This window comes from Pteropus medius, unplaced genomic scaffold (genome assembly GCF_902729225.1).
Source record: "Pteropus medius unplaced genomic scaffold, Ma_sr-lr_union100, whole genome shotgun sequence".
Lineage (NCBI taxonomy): Eukaryota > Metazoa > Chordata > Mammalia > Chiroptera > Pteropodidae > Pteropus > Pteropus medius.
The window spans coordinates 4,986,605-5,008,173 of record NW_024349797.1 but is presented as its reverse complement, the minus strand read 5'-3'; the positions used below and the strand labels follow the sequence as shown (position 1 = coordinate 5,008,173).

The 21,569-nt window shown below is 37.1% G+C and overlaps 1 protein-coding gene and 2 pseudogenes across 2 annotated transcripts in view; 2 read left to right on the top strand and 1 right to left on the bottom strand.

Moving 5' to 3' along the window:
* The window catches only part of SPTLC2 (serine palmitoyltransferase long chain base subunit 2), an 82,639-nt gene that overhangs the window by 43,934 nt on the left and 17,136 nt on the right, over window positions 1-21,569 (top strand). The window lies entirely within an intron of this gene.
* LOC120619942 (uncharacterized) lies at window positions 9,556-9,673 on the bottom strand (annotated as a pseudogene).
* Window positions 12,415-12,533, top strand: LOC120620026 (uncharacterized; annotated as a pseudogene).

Here is a 21,569-nt window from a genome sequence, read left to right as displayed (position 1 = left end):
TGTCTTTGCGATATCTGGGGCTTGAGCTCCAAAGACTCAAGCGACTGGGGAAGACTCAAATGGCTGCGGGTTGGGATCATCTGGAGGCTTCTTTACTCACATGTAACCTGGGTGGAGTCACTTGAAAGCTGGGCTCAGCTGAGGCCATTGTTGACCAGAACAGCTTTCCTTTTTGTAAGATGTAATGGTTTGGTTTACTTGTCCATTTTTTTATTTCTCTGTTATGTAAAATTGTTTTCACCACAAGCAGTCCTTCCTGTGGAGCCATTCCAGGAGCCTTTCTCTCACCAAACTGGTGCTAAACCACCGGAGATCCATTGCAGATGGAACTAAAGGCAGCGAAGAGTCACCAGAACTTAATTTCTTTTTCTTCTTCTTCCTTTTTTTTTTTTTTTTGCCTCCGTCAGTTTCAGATAATTCAAAGAATTATAAGGCTAGGGGCTTTAAATAAGCTGCAGTTAACATGGCATCTTTTTGTTTTGCCTTTACACTTGGCCACTTGCACTACCATGTACATGTTCTAATCTCATTACCACTCATTCTACCCGACTTGGGACGCAGGTTCACCTTTCTGAATATACTATGTTTGAAAGATGTGTTGTTTTTAAGATCGTGAATTTATATCTCTCCTCTAAGCTATTCTGTTATTGGAGTTTTTAGCATTTTATTTATGGTTGTAAATTTGAGACTTTTACTCAGAATTTCATTTTTGAGGCTGATTTAGGAACTTAAGGAGTTCATATTTTACCTCTGCTAAAGTATGTCTTCTTCTTTCTTGACTCAATATAGACCCTTGTTGATTTGCAGTGCAGGTGAAATGTTGTCATACAAAGTTTGTCTTTCATATGTCTTTTATTTTTAAATGTACATACTGTTTAAAGAAACTTCCTGCAACTTCTAGGGGTGGAGGGGGCGTGGATGGAGAATGTAGGGGGAAATTTGAGCATTCTGATCTTCCTGGGTGTTCTTGGTTTTCCCTGCTATCTTTAAGGCTAGGGGCAGGGGAAGAAAACTAAAAATTATAGGGTGAAAAATCACAGTAATTTTAAATGTATGTCACTAAATTCCATGAAGTAGAGCTGTAGTCATATGGCACAGTTAATATTTCTGAGCATATTTTTAAATCTTACTATAAATCACAGACTTACAGAAAAGTTTGAAATACAGCACAAAGAACTTTTTTTCCCCTGAACCATTTAAAAGGAAGTTGCCAGTTTGAAGCCCCAGCAACCCAAATGCTTTAGTGAGTATTTCCTGCAAAGACATTTTCCTACATAACCACAATACAACCATCCATAGCAGAAAGTTGACTCTAATACATTAAGTGATATAAACATGAAATCTAATTATTTCAATAACTAATACTGATACATTATAACTATTACTCAGACCCCATTTAGGTTTTACCAGTGTCCCAAGGATGCAGATAGGTTCAGAATCACGTATTGCATTTGTCACCTCTCTTTAGTCTTCAGTCATAGTTCCTCAGTCTTTTGTTGACTTCCATGACATGGGCACCTTTAATTATTTTATTGAATATACCTCAGTTTGGGTTCAGTCATTGTTCTCTCACGATTAAAGTTCAGGATGTGTGTCTTTAAGAGGAACAGCACAGAAGTTGTGCTGCGCCTTTCTCTGCATCCTCTTTGTCTTCTCAACTAAATGTATCACTATCTTCAGGGTGTTTAGGCCTGAAATCTCAGTTTTCCTCAACCCAAGTTAAGTTTCATTGATTCTGCCTCCCATTTCTGCTTATTCCCACTATCACATTACTATTTCAGGTCCTGATTACCTATTGCTTAAACTGTTGCCCCAAACCATAGCTGCCTTTTTCTTACTCCAGTCTTTCCTATACGCAATCCCTTGTTAATCTTCCTAACACATAGCTCTGTTTGTCATTGTCTGCTTAAAGATGCAGATATAGAAAATAACAATCTTTAGAAGCTCCCAGTTGCATACAGAATAGTCCACATTCTTTATATGATGCTCAGGATCCTCCGTAGAGGATTTATGAGTAATAATTTGTTTTTTAAAATACAAATGCAGTCTTTGATTTAACAATGTTACTGATTTTTCTCATTGAGAAAATCTTCACATTTTTATGATACACTTGGTTTGGCCTTCACTGTCTTAGCCAGGTCCTCTTGTAACCAGAAGCAACCACACTCATAAGCTAGCTTTCAAAGCCAGGGTAGCGATGGCTCCACAGATAATGGTAAAGCAGGTTAGACTTGAATTGAAATGTAAATACTTGCTTGCCTCTGAATACTTCAGTTGGGTTTTAGGGTTGTCCGTAATGTCTGTTGCAAGCAAAGCTATGACCTGTGTAGGATTGTAGGGCTTGTGGCCCCGTGTGTTCCTCACACAGTGGCTGGCTACTGTTCTCTGTGACCTTAGCATGATTTTTCTCTGTTTTTCCCCAAACCAGAATTAGTGGATCTGAAATAGTTGTTCTATAATGATAATACTGCGAACTATGAAATGTTGAACAACTCTTTCATTTAAGATGAAGTCCAAACTAAAATATGGCTTGGGTTGTTGGGAGTTAAAAAAAGAAACATGTAGCTTTGACACTTGGAAAACTTTTGTTTGTTTAACACAAATGTAGTGAAATATAATATTGTTTTTAATTAGTTTCTAGTTTTTAGGGTCAGCTAAAGCATGGAAGGTTTAACTATGGTTATAAACCAGATATAAACATCAAAAACCTTGACAATGTAAAACTAGCTGTGAGAAGGCAGGAGATGTAGAAAGAGGAGAAAGGGAGGTGAGGGACATGCAAGTGTATCAGTTTCTAGTATCATTCTTGGTGGAAACTCAATAGGTACAATCTTAAGTTTATAAATCCACACATTTTGAAGTTAAGACATAGTCTTGAAATTTATGAAGGTAACCAGCCACTAGAAGACTTAAAAATAGTAATATTACAAAAATTGATGGTGATTAGTGGAGGAAACATGGAAAGTAGTAGGAGTACAAATGCCTAATCTAGACACCATCTGGGCGGAGGGGGAACTTCTATTTTTTAGTTGATAATATCCTTTACTACTACTATTTTATTTTGCCATGTGAATGTTTCATTTCTAATTACAACTTTTTTATTATTACATTCCAGAGAAAGTTAATAACTTATGGAAATGAATCCTGCTTAAAATAAAGATTGAAACTAAGGTTTAAACATACATTCAAATAGTATATAGTTGCTCGTTAATTAATATTTTCATCTTTTTTTGTGAGAAGACGTATTGCTCTTTGGGGACTAGTGTGTAGAGGCTTCAGAAAAGCTGCAGCATGCAAGGGAAGTTGACATCCATTCTTTCCCTGCTTTGCAAGCACTCCTTTCTTCCTCTCAACCTTTTCCACGTTTCCCCTCCAAATCCTGTTCTTTTCCCAAAGAAGAGAGAGACGTGTGACTAGATTGATATAGATACCGAAAGGCACCACATTTAGGATCCAGAATCAGTCGACAGTGGATGAGAATTGCGCTGCCAGTGTGCTTGTATCTTGAGTGGACATACTGAGTTAGAAAAGGCTGGTGGGTAGAAAAACTAAAACCTAGGAAATTCTGACAAATTCCATTAGACATTTGAAATTCTGGCTTTTACTTCACACATCACTAATCCACATCCAGTCATGGAAATTTAGCTGTAAGATCTATTTATGAATCAAGGCAAAATGTCTTACCAAAGAAACGAAAATTGTGCTTATCCATTTTTCAAAGTTATGCTTTGATATATTTTATTTCTGGCTAAAGATGTAGTTAATAAAATGCATAGCACCCAACATAGTGTCTGACATCTAGTAGCCTTTCAATAAATTTGCTCAATGAATGAATTCACACATGGCCAATAGATATTAGAAAATGCTGTGTTCTTAAAGTATGTTGCTTTTGTAGTTGAATGTTAAGCCAGAATGGCCAAATCATGGAACAAAACAAGCTAGATAGGTACCTTTTACTAGATAAATTTTTAAATGATGACAAATTCCTTTCTATGTAGAAAACTGTGCTTTTTGTACTTCTTAGTTTTGAAAGGAACCGAGTCCATTCAGGCAGTATTAGCGTAGGAGAAAGAATACCTTGGGCAAATTGAGGTGTAATTAAAATTAGGTTTGGCTCATTTGAATTCCTATAATAGACTCGTTAATGAGGTGTTAAATGATCACCTTGAGAATCTCAGGAACTATCAAAAACAAATTTCGGAGAACCAAATAAACTTTAAAAAATAAATAAATAAAAGCCTTCCAGGATCCCTGTGCTAATGGAGCAGAACTCTTAAAGAAAATGAAGTCTTTCTTAGGAGTGCAATAAAGAGAATTTCCTGCTTCTCTGCAGCTTCCAACATCCACTTGTTATCTTTGGCAGGCAGACTTTTGCTTTGCCTGAGCATAGGTACCCCTTTCTTCAAGCCCTGTGCTTCCTGAGCCCAGGAATGTTTGGGTTCCACTTCTTTTATTATTATTACTTATCTGTTTTACATAATTTGCTTATCTTGCTATTAGAAATTTATCTAAGTAAAAAACAAGTTTTCTAAGTGAATACAGTTTTATTCTTAGCCACGGTACAGATTAGCAGTGTATCTGACACAGGATCAGAGTAGATCGATGCCCTCCTATCTGGTAACTTACCACCTGGAACACCGAATATTAAAAAATATTCGATTCTGCATTTATCAGACATGTACGCAGCATCTGCTCTGTATCCTGTAGTGCGTGTGCTGTTGAGGAATGCACGGTTGAACAATACTCAATCCTTGCCTTTGAAAAAACGTAGTCAAGTCTAGTAGTAGGAGTAGGATTCCGGGGAAGGACTAATCTCAGAGCCATGGATAAATTCTTCCTTTGCTCGGCTTCCCCTTCTCTCAGTTTCCTTCTTCCTGCTCTCTGAAAACCTCCTCCCTCATCCACCTACCCCCCAAAACCTTAAACTTCCTTAAAACCAGCTAATTATGTGAAGCATACTCAGATCTTAACACTCTAGGTTCTTGATCAGTCTCTGCAGATTTTTTCTGTAGAGGATATATCACTCTACTAAATTACCAGCAATCAAAGAAAAATAAGGATTTTCCTTTTGTAAAGTAGCCTCTTCATTATCTAGCTTAAAAGGTTTTTTAACCAATGGCTTTAGCCTTCTGATATCAGCAAGCAATATGACCAGTTTACAGGTAGAGAAATTTGAGCTCAGAAATGGGATGTTTTTTCAGTATCTTATCTTAGAATAGAATGTGCTTTCCTGAACTCCATTTGCTTGTACTTCTGAAGTTGCATTAATGATATTTAACATTTTATTAAAATAGATTATTTTATAACTTCTGATTTTCTCATTTCTGGTCTGCTTATTTTCTAAAAAACAGCTAAGTTTACTTGTTAGTAATCAGTCCCACAGATGAGAGCCCTTTGGGGCATTTGCCTACCAGTTCCCTCTCTGTGAAGCAGTAGTAACCCCTTTCACCTCCCTCTCTGCTCCAGAAATCTATTCTGAATACTCATGTTATCGGGACAAAAAGGGGTCCATCTGCCTGCACACATCTAAGCCAGAGAAGAGATATGTGCAGATTTAGCAGCAGAGAAAAGTAAGGTTTATTAGAGAATTGCAAGTCCCGGAGACACAGGCAAGCTGTCACTCAAAGGCCTGGCTCCCCCAGTGTCTTGGGAGTACAGATTATAGGGAAAAATCAGTAATCATGGAATCTAAGGGAGTTGGGGTCATGGGCGCTACTGATTGGAGGATTGCGGGGGGATGTGGTAATTGATCATTGTGTCCGGTTCTGGAATCAGCCGTGGTGTCATCCCATCTAGTCCCAGCCAGTAGGGTTATTGTTCTGCCTCAGTAGGGCCTGGGGCTGAAACACATCTAAAGCCAAGATGTTATCCCTAAAGTCCAACTGAAACCTGTTGTGCTCATGTTATAGACCTGTGGCTTGGTTAATCTTGAATCCTAAAGCTTAATGATTAACATCCCATTTCCTGCTTGCCCCAAGAATCCTTGCTGGCAGCAATCGTGCCTACAAGGTTTACCTTGGCATAACTCACGGGTTACAGTCCTAAACTTATCCCCAAAGTTCACCACGAAATATCTCGCTTTTATTATTATTTTCACATCATTCTGGTACAGTGGTCCCCAACCTTTTGGGCATTAGGAACCAGTGTTCCTATGAGAATCTTAATGCCTGATGATCTGAGATGGAGCTGAGGCCATGATGCTAGAGCTGGGGAGCTGCTGCAAATAGAGATGAAGCTTCGCTTGCTGGCCCTCTGCTTACCTCCTGCTGTGCAGCCCTGGTCCTAACAGGCCAGGGTGCCAGTGCTCAGCCCAGGGATTGCAGACCCCCACTCTAGTATATTGATAGTCTTTGGTAACAAATGACATCATTCTGTTTTATAGCATTCTGTTTTCAGTAGTGACATTTTCATTCACAAAATATAGTAATTCTTGGTCGCAGAAAATGTCAAATCCTAGAAAATGTGTCATTCCTACGTGTGATAGTAACGTCGTTCTCGAACAGTTTTTAGCCGAATATTCATTTGATGATTTATGTATACATTTCTGTTACATCAGGATTAGAGATAAGTTCTGTTTAGAAAGATGTTTTTATATTTTATTTTCATATTGAAAACCAATCCGATTTGCCTTAGCCTCAAAGAGCATGTTTATGTAAAATTAACACTGGCAGTGAGCTGCACTTTTGTCTAAACAGGAAACAGGTTAAAGGAACAGGTATACAGAGAATAAGGGCTAAGGGTGGAAAAAAAGCAAGTATGTCACAGTGTCACATGTCTGGGCATAACCAGCTTGAATCAGAGAAAAACTATACTAAAGAAATAAGGTTTGTGTAACACAGTCTGTTTCTTCTGCCACTCCTTTCTCTTGCTAATAAAAGTTTCTGGCCACAAGAGTGGTCTCTCCTTTTGTGTCTTGTTTCAGAGTTTGTTTGAAGCTGGCTATTAAGTTGCCTACAGGCAGCAGCCTCGAAGCTAGCTTTTGAACAAATGTAGACTTGTTCATTTTGTAAAATATTGTCCTTAATACAAAACATAAATAAGGAGTTTGAGTATGTTCCTCTGGGACAAGAAAGGAGCCCTGAACTAGATGCCCCTCATTTAGGAGATGTGGTAAGATGATATAAAGAAACGAAACTTTTGATTGAAGTATCGGGGGCCAGGCCTTTTTTTTTTTTTTTTTAAAGATTGAAGTGAGTGAATTACCTGAGTTTTATTTCATAATAAAATTTCTTTTAAAGATTTTCTCCACAATTTGATTTGTTCAGTTAACTGTCTGGCTGAGATGTATGACCATTACTTCAGCCTGTTCTCATCGCTTCTAATTCGTCAACTTTATTGCCCAGATTGTTTTGTTTGTTGAAGAATAACTTTCTAAACCTTACCATGGTTGGAATTGCATTTTTTCCCCCCAGAAGTATTTCTGAGGACTTTGTCTAGTAGACTTGATCCTAGTTTTTCATCAACTTTATTGCCATTTATCGATACAAGAATACTTAATATGTATAAACAAGTGATAAGATAGATGGACTGTTCTCAATTAAGAACCAGATACCCTGATGACTTGCCAGGTTTGAATTTTCTGAAGAAGAAATTTTTTTTGATAGTCACCTATGGTTTTTCTAATGATCTGAATATTCGTATCTGCCTGCCATCTACTTTGGCAGTAGAGTGAGATTCAGAAGATACCTCATTAAGGAGTCCCCTTTTAAGCCTCTGTTCTGAAACTTTGTCCGTGGACCATCTGCATCCGAGGTGCTTTTAGTATGGTGGTTTCTAACATCAACACACAGGAAAGTTTAAAAATTCGTAATAATGCCAAAGTCAGTGTCCCTTTGCAGACTACCTGGCTCTCCAAGGGTGAGACCCTGGCAGGGTGTCATTTTAAAGCACTCCACATGATTTTAATGTGCAGCCGGGGTAGAGCACCACTGCTGCAGAGCTTGTTAAAAATGAGGATTATAGTCCACTCTACAAGACCACTGAGTCTTGGTGGACAAGGCCCTAGGATATGCATTTTAAAGAAAATCTCAGTCAGTAATGCAAGCTAACTTTTAGGAGATTTAAAGGTTATCTCGGTGTTTTGTTTTGTGGTTTTGGTTTATTTGTTTGTTTGAGCTTGCTTACATCAAAGAGAACCAAAAGCAACCGTGATTGGTGGTTATTGGGAGAAGGAAAGGAAATCGCAAGATATATCTTTCTTTTAAAAGAAATAAGGGAAATGTTGGCTTGTGGAACAGGAGTTGGGTAAAGCTAAGTTGCCAATTTTCATTGCTTTTGAAAAATCTAAATGCCTTGATGCTTCTTTCTAAAGAGCTGATGGTCCTTGCTGAATGAATCAGTGGCATAAGTGGAGAAGTTCGAAACCAATTAGGGGAGGGGAAAGAGAGAACTAAGGATGTATAGACCTGGTCAGGCTTCTTAAGGCTGGTTGGAATTACTTTTATTTTACTTTTTTTTACAGACCATTATTCAGAATCTGAAATTTTCTAGTACATAACCTACAAATGGCCTTTGCCTACTATGCACTTTTTTTTTTAGTGTTCAGTACTAATCAGTTGGTGAAACTCTTATTTATTGCCTTGCCTTCTACCCCTAAAACTATAGTTTAATTCTAGGCTTAGCCTTTACCAGTGATTGCCTTATTTGCTAATAACCCTCCTCATGTGAAGGTGGGTGCTTGACCACAGTATACATATTTCCTCATTCCTTTAGTTCTGTCTAAAAATGTCTTGTGATATGTTTTAGCCCCGAAAGAGGACAGTAGGATAATCTTTGGACAAATTAAGACTTTCCTGGCTGTTACTTGGCACCCTTTAAAACTAAGTTCCTTAATTTTTCAGAGGCATTTGGCCTCCTTTGTTTTTTTTGTTTAAGACCCTCTGTTTCTGACTACACGAAAACCATTCTTTTAAACTGATTATATTGAATCAACAACTTTAAGCCTTGGCCCCTGCTGCTTGTTGCACATCCTGTGGCTGTCCTCAGGAAATCCTAGTTTTTGGCATTGAAACTAATTAAAGGATTAAGCTACTACTAGGGAGGGGGTGATGAACAGTGCTCGTGAGAGGAATTTACTGTGCAGTGCTTGAGGTTAACGAAAGCTGCTCTAGTTGCAGATGAGAGAAATAGCAATGATAATATGCGAGAGTACATTCAAATACTTGGATGCATTCTTGTACAAAGGTAAAAAATCAAAGGGCTACTTTAAAACAGTATCCATAGGGTAGGGGGAGTCAGTCTGCTTTGATGTTCATTAGCTTGACAGTTACCCGTGCTGAGCACTTTCATATTTGTCACCAGTCTAGCAAAATAGGGCCTTTGTCTACGAGATGGTAAACCTGCTTCCCATTCATTTTATTTTAGTGTTACCAAGGTATTGAACACTTGCTTCCTGGAAGTTCCTTAGAAATACCGCTTTTACAAGATGGTTCACTGGAACACAAAAATTTCCAGTACCATTTAGCTGTTATTAAAGTTAGTCTGCTCTGGCTCTTGACTAATATTTCTTTTATTTTTGTTTCTGGTAACATTTTTATTTTTTGTTATTTTCTTTTATGCCTACAGCACCTGGTCTTTGTAGGTAGTCTCCCATCCAAGTACTAACCAGGCCCGACCCTGCTTAGCTTCCGAGATCAGACAGGATCAGGCTTGTTCAAGGTAGCATGGCCTAGACTCTGGTAATGTTTTTAGATAAGATACTTAATCCTTCTTTCCCTGAGATCATGTAGAAAACCTGAACATATAATTCAAACTCCAACATAGCATGGCTTTAAAAATAGCTTCACTGATATTTTCTCTTTATATCCATGCTCTGCTCTCTCTGCCACCCCTACTTCTCCAGTCCCATTTGGTACTTTAAGATATTTTTAGATACAGTGATCTTCCATATACATTTCTTCAGGTGTTCTCATAGAAGTTAAAGAACAAAGGACGACCTCCAAGGTCTGTTGATTTGTGTTTACTGGCATTCCTCTGTCCCTCTTTCTTTCCCCGTTCCAGTAGGCCATGAGATTTTACTCTTCATGATACATCCTGTTTGGATACTTGTGACACGTGTATAATTTCTTGATCTAGAAAGTGCTGTGATGAGAGTTGAAAGTACCTGCTGCCTTCTCCCCCCACTTTAGAGCTGTTCAAAGAAATTGACCATGGGTGATTAAGAAAGATAAGTGAGAGACTGCTGCTTCTTTAACAAAGAAAATTTTATGACTTAAGAATTTATCCCTTTTCTTCCCAGCCCGCACACTAAGGTATCATCTAAATATGAAACGAAATATTGTGGAGTAGAAGTTCTTTCATGGTTTAACCTTGTTAATTATCAGTATATTTCTGTTGGCATGGAAATCATCTTCAGTGCCTATATACTCATAAGATTCATAAAATAAGCAAAAATTATCAAAATTTTAACAAGTGCCAAATGTTTACCAGTAATAGAAAGGTGTTTTCTTTTTCCTATCAGTGGATTTTTACCTTTACTTATTCAGTTTTAAATTATTTTGCATACTCTGTTCCTGGAGGAATGTTCAGGGACTGTGGCTACAAGTTTTTTTTTTCTAAGGTATTTATGACTACATATGTGATTTTTAGTAATGTGTGAACTACACCCCATCAATGACAGGGTGCTCTCTTCCCTAGAGACATAGAGTGCTATTTTTTTGCAACTGAATCTTTTTATATACAGTTTTACTTTGAGTCCAATTACAGCTTGAATTTACACATCTCAGGGATCAATCTATTAAGGATCTCATATGAGATTTTTTAATACCAAATTTAAATGAATTCATCTATTCATTCTTATTTTGTCCCAGATATTACAGATACATGTTACAGAAAGTAAACAGTTCCCTGTGATCTCACTTCCCATGGATAACCAATGTCACCTCTTCGGCATATAGTCTACAGATTTCTTCTTTTGCATATACTTACATACAAATAATTTTTATTACTGTTTTTACTTTTTAGTAATAGTATATAAATAACACCACTTGATTTGAAGAGTTTGGTAGTTGATTATTATGGGAAGGAAGGAAGTGAGGCTGTTTATTGCCTTTTTAGCAATTATTGGGATCAGTTTCATTCTAGGGTTGTTAGAATTTACTGCATAATTTTTGACAACAATAACAGATGAGTTCTCTTCGAACACCTCCTATCCCCGCAGTGTTTAATAGAGCTTAAGAATAACAAGAGAAGGAAATTACATTGTCAGAGGTACCCTTAGCTTGTGAATTCTTCGTAAATGGGGTGCTAACAATGCCTAAATAAGTGAAAAATAAGTCGTCTCGAATGTTGGAGTCTGGTCATTACTGTAAATGAAGTTTTCCTTATTGTTCCTGCATTTATGTGCGAACCTCCATCTGATGGCTCCCCATATACGGCTGATATTATACCATATTCTCTCTAAAGTGTTTTTCATTAAAAAACGAAATAAACTGTCACTGTTCCTTATTATCTCCCCCGCCCTCCACCACTGCACCCCACTGTTCTAAGAGCCGGTGAGTGTTGAGTCTAACCAGTTGCCCTCCTAAGCTTTTGACCAGTGAGACTTGCCCTCAGAACACAGATACTTCTGGGCAGGACGCGCTTTTCTCTGTGCCGACTTACGCAATGGTGGTTCTGATAGACAATTTTGACCTACATGTAATGACTGACAAATGTGTGCAAGTGATAGAACTATCACACAAATCAGGAATGGATTATGCCAGGTGTTCAGATGCACATTTTATGACTTCTGGGAGTTTCTTCACAGAAGGACACGGCTAGTAATGATCAGCAAGAAATAGGATTACTTAGTTAAGGCCGTGATGGTATAAAGCATCATAGATGTCACTACAGCCTGAGAGTATTAACCAGTGATTCTGAGGATAGTAGTTAAACAGTAGCATGCCATGGCTGCAGGCAGTTCAAGAGAAGAAGCAGTCTCCTCTGTTCCTTTCTAAAAGTGCATCTCTGTAGACATTGTGTTGGGACACATTCCATACAGAGCCTACACCCCTCCTAAAAGGGGGTATGTGTGTGTCTAGACCATGCGGTCTGTGTACATAGAATCTCCACATTTCTAAGCTCAAAACAATAATTTAAATGAAAGTAGGCCACCATAAGGCATTGCTTGGGAAAGGTTTCTTTTGACAGATGAATGTACTGCTTTTAGTTGAAGTGATTTGTTCTTCCAGTTAAAATGGTTGCAAACACACCTTCTTAGTGCAGTTACTTTTTTGCTTATACTTGGATTTTGTCTGTTACACATATTTTTGGTTCTGTGAACAGATTGTCTACAGCACATTCATAATCACAGTCTAGCTCTGCAACTAAATATGTGTATCAGTTGTTTTCCCCTCAGTGGAACTGGCATGTGTAGACTTATGCCAAAATTAAATGTTAACAGTAAAATAAATTTGCTTTTAAAATAATAAAATAGTCTACGGCCATGCTACCCTGAACAAGCCCGATCCTGTCTGATCTCAGAAGCTAAGCAGGGTCAGGCCTGGTTAGTACTTAGGTGGGAGACCACCTAGGAAGACCAGGTGCTGTAGGCATAAAAAATAAAAAAAATAAGGAGTTTTAAGATGACAAGGTCCTTGCAATCTGTGAGGTCAACCAAGGGTTGCCATGCCTAAAAAATAAATAATAATATGTATTTCAAATTCAAATGGACACTTTCTTGATTATCTGGGCATCATTGCTGCTGTACCTCACCCTTCCCCCACTGGACAGTAATTAAAAATGTTAAATTTATTTTATTAGCAGATAAGAGTGGTGTCTGTTACATTTTAATATTTTTTAGTCTTTTTAAGGGCCTGTTTCTTTATTTGATACCTGATCTTTAAAACATCCAGAGGGACCTTCTTAACCACCTGTATCTGGCTTGGCATTTTATTAGTTTCAGTTATGTTGAGGCAGGAAAACATTTTTTCCTTACCCTTCTAAGTTAATCTGGCTGGCCTAAGAATTGAGACATTAACAGTAGAAAATCAGATTTAATTAAATACATACATATGGGGAATCCACATAAACATGGGAGATTCTAAAGACAGGTAGAATATTGCATTTAAAGGGAAGGAGAAGGGGATTAGGGGTTTGGGCCTTCAGAGGAAAGGAAGGCAATTCACAGGAAGATGAAAAGAGCGAATGTTTGGTAAACACATGTTTGCTGGGCCATACAAAAACAGTGGGACACAGAGAGGAATTTTAACAGACTTTGCCAGATTCCTCCCTGTCTACCATGCCTAGTTCATATTATACTATATAGTTGACCTTTGAACAACATGGAGGTTTAGGGACAACACCCCAAGCAGTCAAAAATCCACCTATGACTTTTGACTCCCCCAAAACTTTACTAATAATCTACTGTTAACCGGAAGGCTTACCAATAACATAAATAGTCGATTAACATGTGTTTTATTGTAAGAATGTACTATGTACTGTATTCTTACAATAAAGTAAGCTAGAGAAGGGAAAATGTTATTAAGAAAATCATACGGAAGAGAAAATGCATTTATAGTACAATATGTATTTATTGAGAAAGATCCGTGTACAAGTGGACCCACATTGTTCAATCCCAAGTTGTTCAAGGGTCAGGTTCTCTGTGGTGATATCTTCCTTCCTGGATCAGATCCTTTATCTAAATTCTTTTAGACATTACAGAGAAGGTCAGAGGTTCTTTCTAAGTCTTTTTTTTCCTTAAAATAATCTTCATGCCAAAGAGACACATCTTGGGGTGGCAAATTTTGCTCCCTTATAGCCACAATAAGCATTTCCATCATTCAGCAGTCATTTTTTGACCATTTATCATGTGCCAGCCATGAACAATGACATAGTCCTTCAAAAGCTGCTTAAGGTGAAATGCTCAGTTTTTGAATTTTCAAAAGAAATAACATTTTCCTAGTATTTTCTAATACCTCCTACCCCTTCTGTTTTTGTTAATTTTTATTCTCTACATTTTGGTGTCTGATTAGGCCGTAGAATTAGAAGAGTCACTTTCGCATGCTTTTCTCTTTTTGTTCAATATTCTGCCTCCTAGAAGACAGTGTGTGTGTGTAAAAGGTGTGTGTGTGTGTGTGTGTGTGTGTGTGTGTGTGTGTGTGTGTGTACACACACGATTTTTCATCGATTCCTAGTTTTCTCCAATTTGAAGATGGAGTAATGACTTGAAATATTGTTACAGGTAAAATAATTTTTAAAAATGAATTATCTTACATATGTAATTTAAAATAATGAGTTTTAAACACCACATGTCAGGCATTTCATTAAGCACTTTACATGCATTATCTCATTTAATCCTTAAAACAATTGTACAAAGTAGGTGTATGATCATCATCATCATTCTCATTTTGCAGATGAGGCTTAAGTATCGCAGAGAGGTTAAGTATCGCAGCCAAAACCATACTGCTGGTAGGTGATGGAACCAGAATACAAACCGAGAGAGTCTGACTTGAGAAGCATGTATACCACCAAAGAACCAAACTAAAGTGGAATTATTGGTTCCTCTTTTTCTCAGAACTGCTTTTACTGTTTTGATGTATTACATTGAAATGGCTGTTTGATCATTTCAGGTTTTATGCCTATTCCAGATTATTAGATAAGAGAATCAGTTTAGCCCAGGTAGAGACAAGATTCCATCTCTGTTAAGGTAAGGAGTAGTTTTCAGAAAAAGAGGGATTCTGTTTGCCATCTTGAATAATCAGATTTGCAAAGGTAATTTGCCTCACCTGAATGATAATTAGTGGGTGATGTGATGGTAGAGACAGTCTAAATCAGTGAATTAGGGGAAACTGGTTAAAACTAGCTTTGGAAATTTGGTAATAATGGTGGAGGTAAAATATATGAAGCATATTTATAAACTGTAAATCAGAGATTTGGAGAATGATTATAGGTTAGTAACGTCGGCTGTATCCTGAGTTACGTCGATTAAGAGTATGCTAAAGAATTAAAAAATGGAGAACTAGAAACAATGAGGGGAAAGTAAGATAATTCTTTATTTCATCTTTGAAAGCTAAGTCAAAGTCAAAGAGTCAAAACATCTAGTGTTATGTGGAAGATGATACAAATGGCATAATTTGAAGATAAAAATACACAAAGGAGGGGTAATAATAATAGTGGGCATTTATTGTGTTTACTATGTACTGAACACTGTTTTAAGTGCTTTTCATTAAATTCTCAGGAAAAATATTAGACATCATTCTCTCTCTTTTACAGAGTGAGGCAGCTGAGAGGTTAAATTGCTTACCCAAGGTCACAGAGTTACCAAGTGGTAGAGCCAGGATTTGAACCCGGTTGTCCAGTGCCAGAATGCTTTTTGCGCACAAGATATTGAATTACTACTTCCCTTAATGTAATGAATATAGGTAATCCTACTGTGGAACTCAAATTAGTTTGAACACATAAAAGGGTTTTTATTTTCTCAGAATATTTCAACTTTAATGTCTGCTATGTGTTCTTGGAGAAGTTACCCAGGGGAAAAAAAACGTAGTTTTTGCCCTCAGAGTTTGCAGTTTGTTTTGAGGACGTAAGACCACACATGAAAGGTGTAAGTACAGAAACGAGAACTCCTAAACAAGAGCAAATTAATGAAATACAAAGTAAAGGCATGTCTTAAAATGTGCCAGGAATTTTTCTGTAACTTTTTTTTCCCTGTCCTTCATCTTTCACAGTGCTCTTTGGAGTTGAGAAATACATAATCATTGGTAGAAATAACAAAAACAAAATGAAAATGGAAAAACAAATTGCTCGTATTTACTGATTTCCCTGATTTTCATCTAAACTGCATCAAAATTGTCCATAGGAATTTTCACTAGTAGAGTTGACCACCAAACTAATGGTAGAGAAAGACAGTTTTAAGGGAAGTGTGAATTTTTTTTTCTCAGAAGTTTCCCATAAGTCTTTAGTTTACATAGAAAAAAGTGACTGTGGGATAGATTATATTACATTTAAAATATGTATATATTGCTTAAATCTGACTTGTTGGCTGGAAAGATTAGGATGAAATGGGGACTATTTGCTAATGGGTGCTGGTTTTTGGGGGGAGTGATGAAAATGTTCTAAAATTAATCATAGTGACGGTTGCACAACTCTATAAATACACTAAGAAACAGTGAGTCGTATATTTTAAATGAGCGAATTGTATGTAAATTATATTGTGATAAAACTTAACTTCTAAAATTATGTGTAGTATAAAAAATAATAAACTGGCATTTAAAAAAAATTTTTAATTAAAAAAACAAATTAAAATAAAAAAAGAAAGCCCTGCTCCTCTAAGTAACCAACCACCCATAGCAAATAGGGATAAAAACCCCAATGACTCCGTTACTGTACCTTTGAGCTTTTGAGCCGCTCTTCTCTTGCTCAGGCCCACATCCACGTCCACGTCTGGAAGTGTCCTGTTGCTTTACTTTCTCTTCTGATAAAGCTATTCTTTTCTGCTGTAAAAGAAAAAGAAAAGAACTTGACTTCTAATGAGTGAACGTTGTGGTAAACTATACATAGCAAAATTACCAATTTAGCCAATTTTAGGTCTACAGTTCAGCTGCAGTAATTAAGTACATTTTACAGTGTTGTGCAGCCATCACCACCATCCACTTCCAGAACCTTTTCATCCTCCCAAAAAGTAATTAACTTTTAACATGCCAATCCAATTTTGGAAACAGTAGGTTTGACCTACTTAATTGTAAGCCTTTAGACTCTATAAATACTTGCACCTCCAAAATTGATTTTTGTTTCTCTAAAGTTTTTTGCCTTTTTTGTTTCTCCTCAAACCTGCTTTTTCTTTTGTGTTCCCTATCTCAGTGACATCACTATTCATGAAGTTGTCTAAACAAGAAATTCTGGTTATATTTTCTTTCCTTTTATATCCCCTATGTTTATTTAATCACCAGAGACTATGGATTGTGCCTCTTAATATCTGTGAACTTGTATGCTCCTCTGTATCACCACTGTTATTTACTTGACTTAGATTCCTGTCTACTTTCACTTGGATTTAATAGCCCATCATAGTAGAGGGATCAGTCAAGCAAAAGTGATTTGGAAGGGTTAAAATAAATAAACAATGCTGAAAATTAGGAATAGGAGACATGCATGCACAGACTTCGAGTAAAATTTTATGACTCCATGATGCCTTTCCTGACCACTCTAGTTCATGTTGGTCTTTCCCGCCTATTCAAGAGTCATTCATGCATTAAATATTTATTTAGTGCCCTCTGTGTGCTTTAAAGATTTTTAACACTCCAGTCTACCTTTAAATTCAGTTTTCCCTCAGGATTTGGTTCATGGATACCAAGATCTGCAGATGATAAAGTCCCTTATATAAAATGACAGAACCGTGCATACAGTCAGCTCTTCATGTCTGTGGAATCCCCAACTATGGGTTGAAAATATAGTTGTCGATCCACAGTTGGTTGAATCTGAAGACGAAAAACCTGGGAATATGGAGAGCCAATTGTATGTTTATTTTTTTAAAATCCGTATATAAGTGGACTTGACAATTCAAACCTGTGTTTTTCAAAGCTCTACTGTATATTCTGAATCCACTGTTTAGACCCATTGCTATCGCCCTAGTCCAAGCCACCATCATCCCTCCCACACTCTCTCTGCTTCTGTCTTTGACTCTAAATATAGCATTCAGGGTGAAACTGTTGAGATATAGGATATCATATGAATTTTCTGTTTAAGAATTCTCTCAGGGGACTCTTACACCTCGTAAAGTCAGTCCTACCGTGAAGGCTTATGAGACCCTTGTGATCTAGCCCTTTGTCAGCCTCCTCTGTCCCACTCTGTCCTCCATCCCTCAGCTTCAGCCACACAGGCTTATCTGGCCCTTGGAAAAGCCAGTCATGCTTTTGCTTCTGGCCTAAGCACCTTATGAAGATAACAGTTGGTTCATTCAGGTCCTTTCTGAATGACACTTGAGGGAGGCATTTATCTTTTTTGCTGTCTACCTCCCACATTGGGAAAAAAGCTCCATGCAGGCAGGGATTTTTGTCTCTTATTTAATACAAAATAACCAGGGCCTAAAGCAGTGTCTGGCACAGAGTAGGTGCTTAGGATATATTTATTTTAATGTCTGCTTGCCTAACTCACAGTATATTCTCTCTTTATAGTCTTTCTGGTGAGATTTTTGCCTTTGGTGTAATGACTATTATACCATTTTTGTATCTCCTCTATCTCTGGAAAATGTACATGAAATAAATAATTTTTTTTTTTTTTTTAAGAAACGTACAGAGGTCTTTTACTTCGTTACACGCATCGTGCCATGAACGCACAGGCCCCTCTCCATTGGCTCTCGCCGCGAGCTGCTCTGGGCGGGGCAGGCTGGTGCCTCAGTTGAACCTGGTACCTTTCTCTCTTCTTTTTTTCATCATTTTCTTACACACATTTCAGGAAGCTGTCTTGGCTCTTAGAGTGCTTGATGTGCTCAGTACATACATTAATTCTCTTGGCAAGAACCTTGCCCATAACCTGTTTGTTCAATGCCAACCGCATGCTGGTAACACTGTAGGCAGTTCCAGCTTTGCCACGGGAACATTGGTGGGCCTTTCCTTATTGAACAGTGCCCATCCCTGGATGTCTGCGACATCACCTTTCTTGTAAATTCGCACGCATGTGGCCAAAGGAACAACTCCATGTTTTCTGAAAGGCCTAGAGAACACAGTGCAGGTATTACTGCCTTTTCTCTTTGTGTTGTCATTTTGTCAAATTACTGGAAGATGGTGGTTCTGACTGAAAGTATTATTAAATTATTTTTAGGTACTAGATTTCTAGTGTGTTTTTTTTTTTTAAGCAGTTTTATTTCTTAAAGTTAGGCTTCCCTGTGATTTCAAAAATGTCAGCAGCCCCCAAATTCAGCTTCTTTACTATTTTTAAGTTTCTCTAAGAAATCCTAAAGCATATTAACTACTGTCTGTGCAGTTTCTTTTAACTCTTACTTGATGAGCTTAACAAAAATTTGTCATCTTTTTCAAATATGAGCCCCTTTCCTTCAATTTACAATATCGAATTTGATTAAATTGTTCATCATTTATATGGAGTAAATAATATGGAACACATTTTTATAGATGTGCATATTTATTTTTTAAAAAACTAGATAGCAGTTATAATGGGGATTCAAAATTCAATTGAACTGATTTTCCCTGGACTCCCAAAAACCCCAGAAACTTTATTACTGTTGGTATCAAATCTAAATGTTCACTTGCCAACCCATTTCCCCTTTCTTGGAAGAAGTAAGTTATTTTTGGAACTCTGATTTCCTGGTTAAGCAGAATCAAGAATCCCAGCAGTTCTCACTATTAGAGGACATGCTTGCACATGTAAGGGAATGTTCTGTTTACCTAAGGCCTGGTTAGTTCAGGAACATCTTAAGCCCTGGAACAAATCCAGCCTTCCTTAAACCCGCTGCGTATACTCTCTCCACTCAGATTCACCCCTTTTAAAATGGAAGTCACACCCTCTACTTTCCAAATGAACCCATACCTCTAATTCAGCAAAAGTGTTCGTCCTAAGAAATTATCACTTTGCCAACATTACCACCTTTGACCTTCAGAATTTCAGGTTCCACTCTTCTGGAAGCACTTTTTTTCTCCACAGTTTCAGGAGAACCTTTGTTATACATTGATATTGCGCTCACCCAGAAATGTTTAAGCTTTTAAAATTCCAAACTGAAATTTTCAGTGAACATGAAGCATTGGTTCGTGCTTTAGTACTTAAAGTGTCATCTTAACTTTTGCTTTGCTGAATAGTTCTGTCCTCCATTGCACCCTAGTAGTTTCAGTTATAATGTCCCGTAGCTCTCCGAAAAGGCAGTCTTCCAGTAGGCATTCTGAATCAGATTTGTTACTAGTACTTTGTGCCAGGCTTCCCTCAGCCCTCTCCCTCTTGGCAGAATATGCACAAGAAAAAGCTAGTAGTAAAACATCTAGGGGGAAAAAATGACTTCATGGGAATGAAAGTAGATGCACAGATGGAAAATAAATATTTTTATGTCCACCATTGTCTCATTTGTTCATTCATTCATGATTATTTTAAAAGCCAAAGAAGGAAAGAAAGTCAGGGCCAACCCCTTTATGCTTTCGTTTCCTGCCTCCAGGCAAGGGCTTTAACTCCGAAGTGCTGTTTTCATAACATTTTCCCTGTCTTAAAAATTCCTGGAGCACCCAGCACCACCTTGTTTTTAAGTAAAAGGGTGATTATTAAATAGTAGGTGGGTATATTTAAGATTATGAATTGTGAGATCAGAAATTTAACCTCATTCCAGTTTTTGACTTCAGTTGATTTTCCAAGTATTTAAACTTTTATTTTTGTTTAAGTTTTGACATTCATACAGTAAAGTACACAAATCTTAGGCTTACAATTCAGTTAATAAATAACACACCCATCTAACCACCTGATAACAATATAGACTTATTTCTAGTATCCCACAGGCTGTCTTGTGCCTCTTCCAGTCCATTCCTCCTGGCCAAAGATAAGCCACTATTTTGACTTATATTACTCTATATTCTTGCCCATTCTTGAACTTCATATAAATGGAATCCTACATATAATACTTTACATGTAATCACTCTTTTGAATCTGCAATATTTTATTCATCATTATGCCTTCGATATTCATCTACATGTTTGAATGGAACAATAAATCATTTCATTGCTGTTTAGTATCATATTGTTTGCCTATGTTACAGTTTCTACATCCTGGACATTTACTAGTAGATTTGGGCTGTTATCAAGAGTTATATTTTTATACATGTCTTTTGGTATTTTAGTACACAATTCTTTTGAGTATATGTACCTAGGAATGGAATTACTGGGTCAAAGAATGGCATATGTTTAGGTTCAGTATAGTTCTTATCAGGAAGTAAGGCGGGTTAGTAGTTCATCTGGTAATATTTAGACGAGATTGGGTGTGTTCAGGGTGTTAAGGCCCTAGACTGATGTGGTAATATTTAGAGATATAATAACTGAAGCAAAATGTAATTTTCCCATAATTAGAAATTACTTTATTAGGAAAAAAGCACATCGAACCTGACATTGTGCTTGCTATATTACACATTTTCTTTCCTTCAAAGGAGTACTAAGAGCTTTGAAAATTACTATGGGAATAGCCTTTGAAAACATAGTTACATGTGACTTGATTTACCTGATATTATAAACACTTTTAAGGGGTTTGATATATAAGATCCAGTTTTAAATGTTGGTGGAGACACATTCTTGACACAGGAGAAGTAAACACTGAGAATATCTGAGTTTATTCTGTTTCTTTAAAAATACTTTTGAAGGGTGTCTTTTAACTCATATGAATGCTTACAACTAACTGAAACCATTTTGGGGGCTACCTACTCTATTTGAGAAAACCCTTGTATGCTTTGAGACTATGACATTTAAGGGGAAGAGGGGAAAAAATGCTTTGATTTCGAATTCTTTCAGCCATTTTAATTAACTGGAAAGTATAAGTCTGAAGGGTAGCAGTAATTTTATTTTATTTTTCCCAGGAAGGCAGATTATAACAACATATCCAGGAAATCTAAGAAGATTAGGAGCTGTATAATGGAGTATAATGTGAGTTAGGGGATCAACTCTGGCTGAATATCA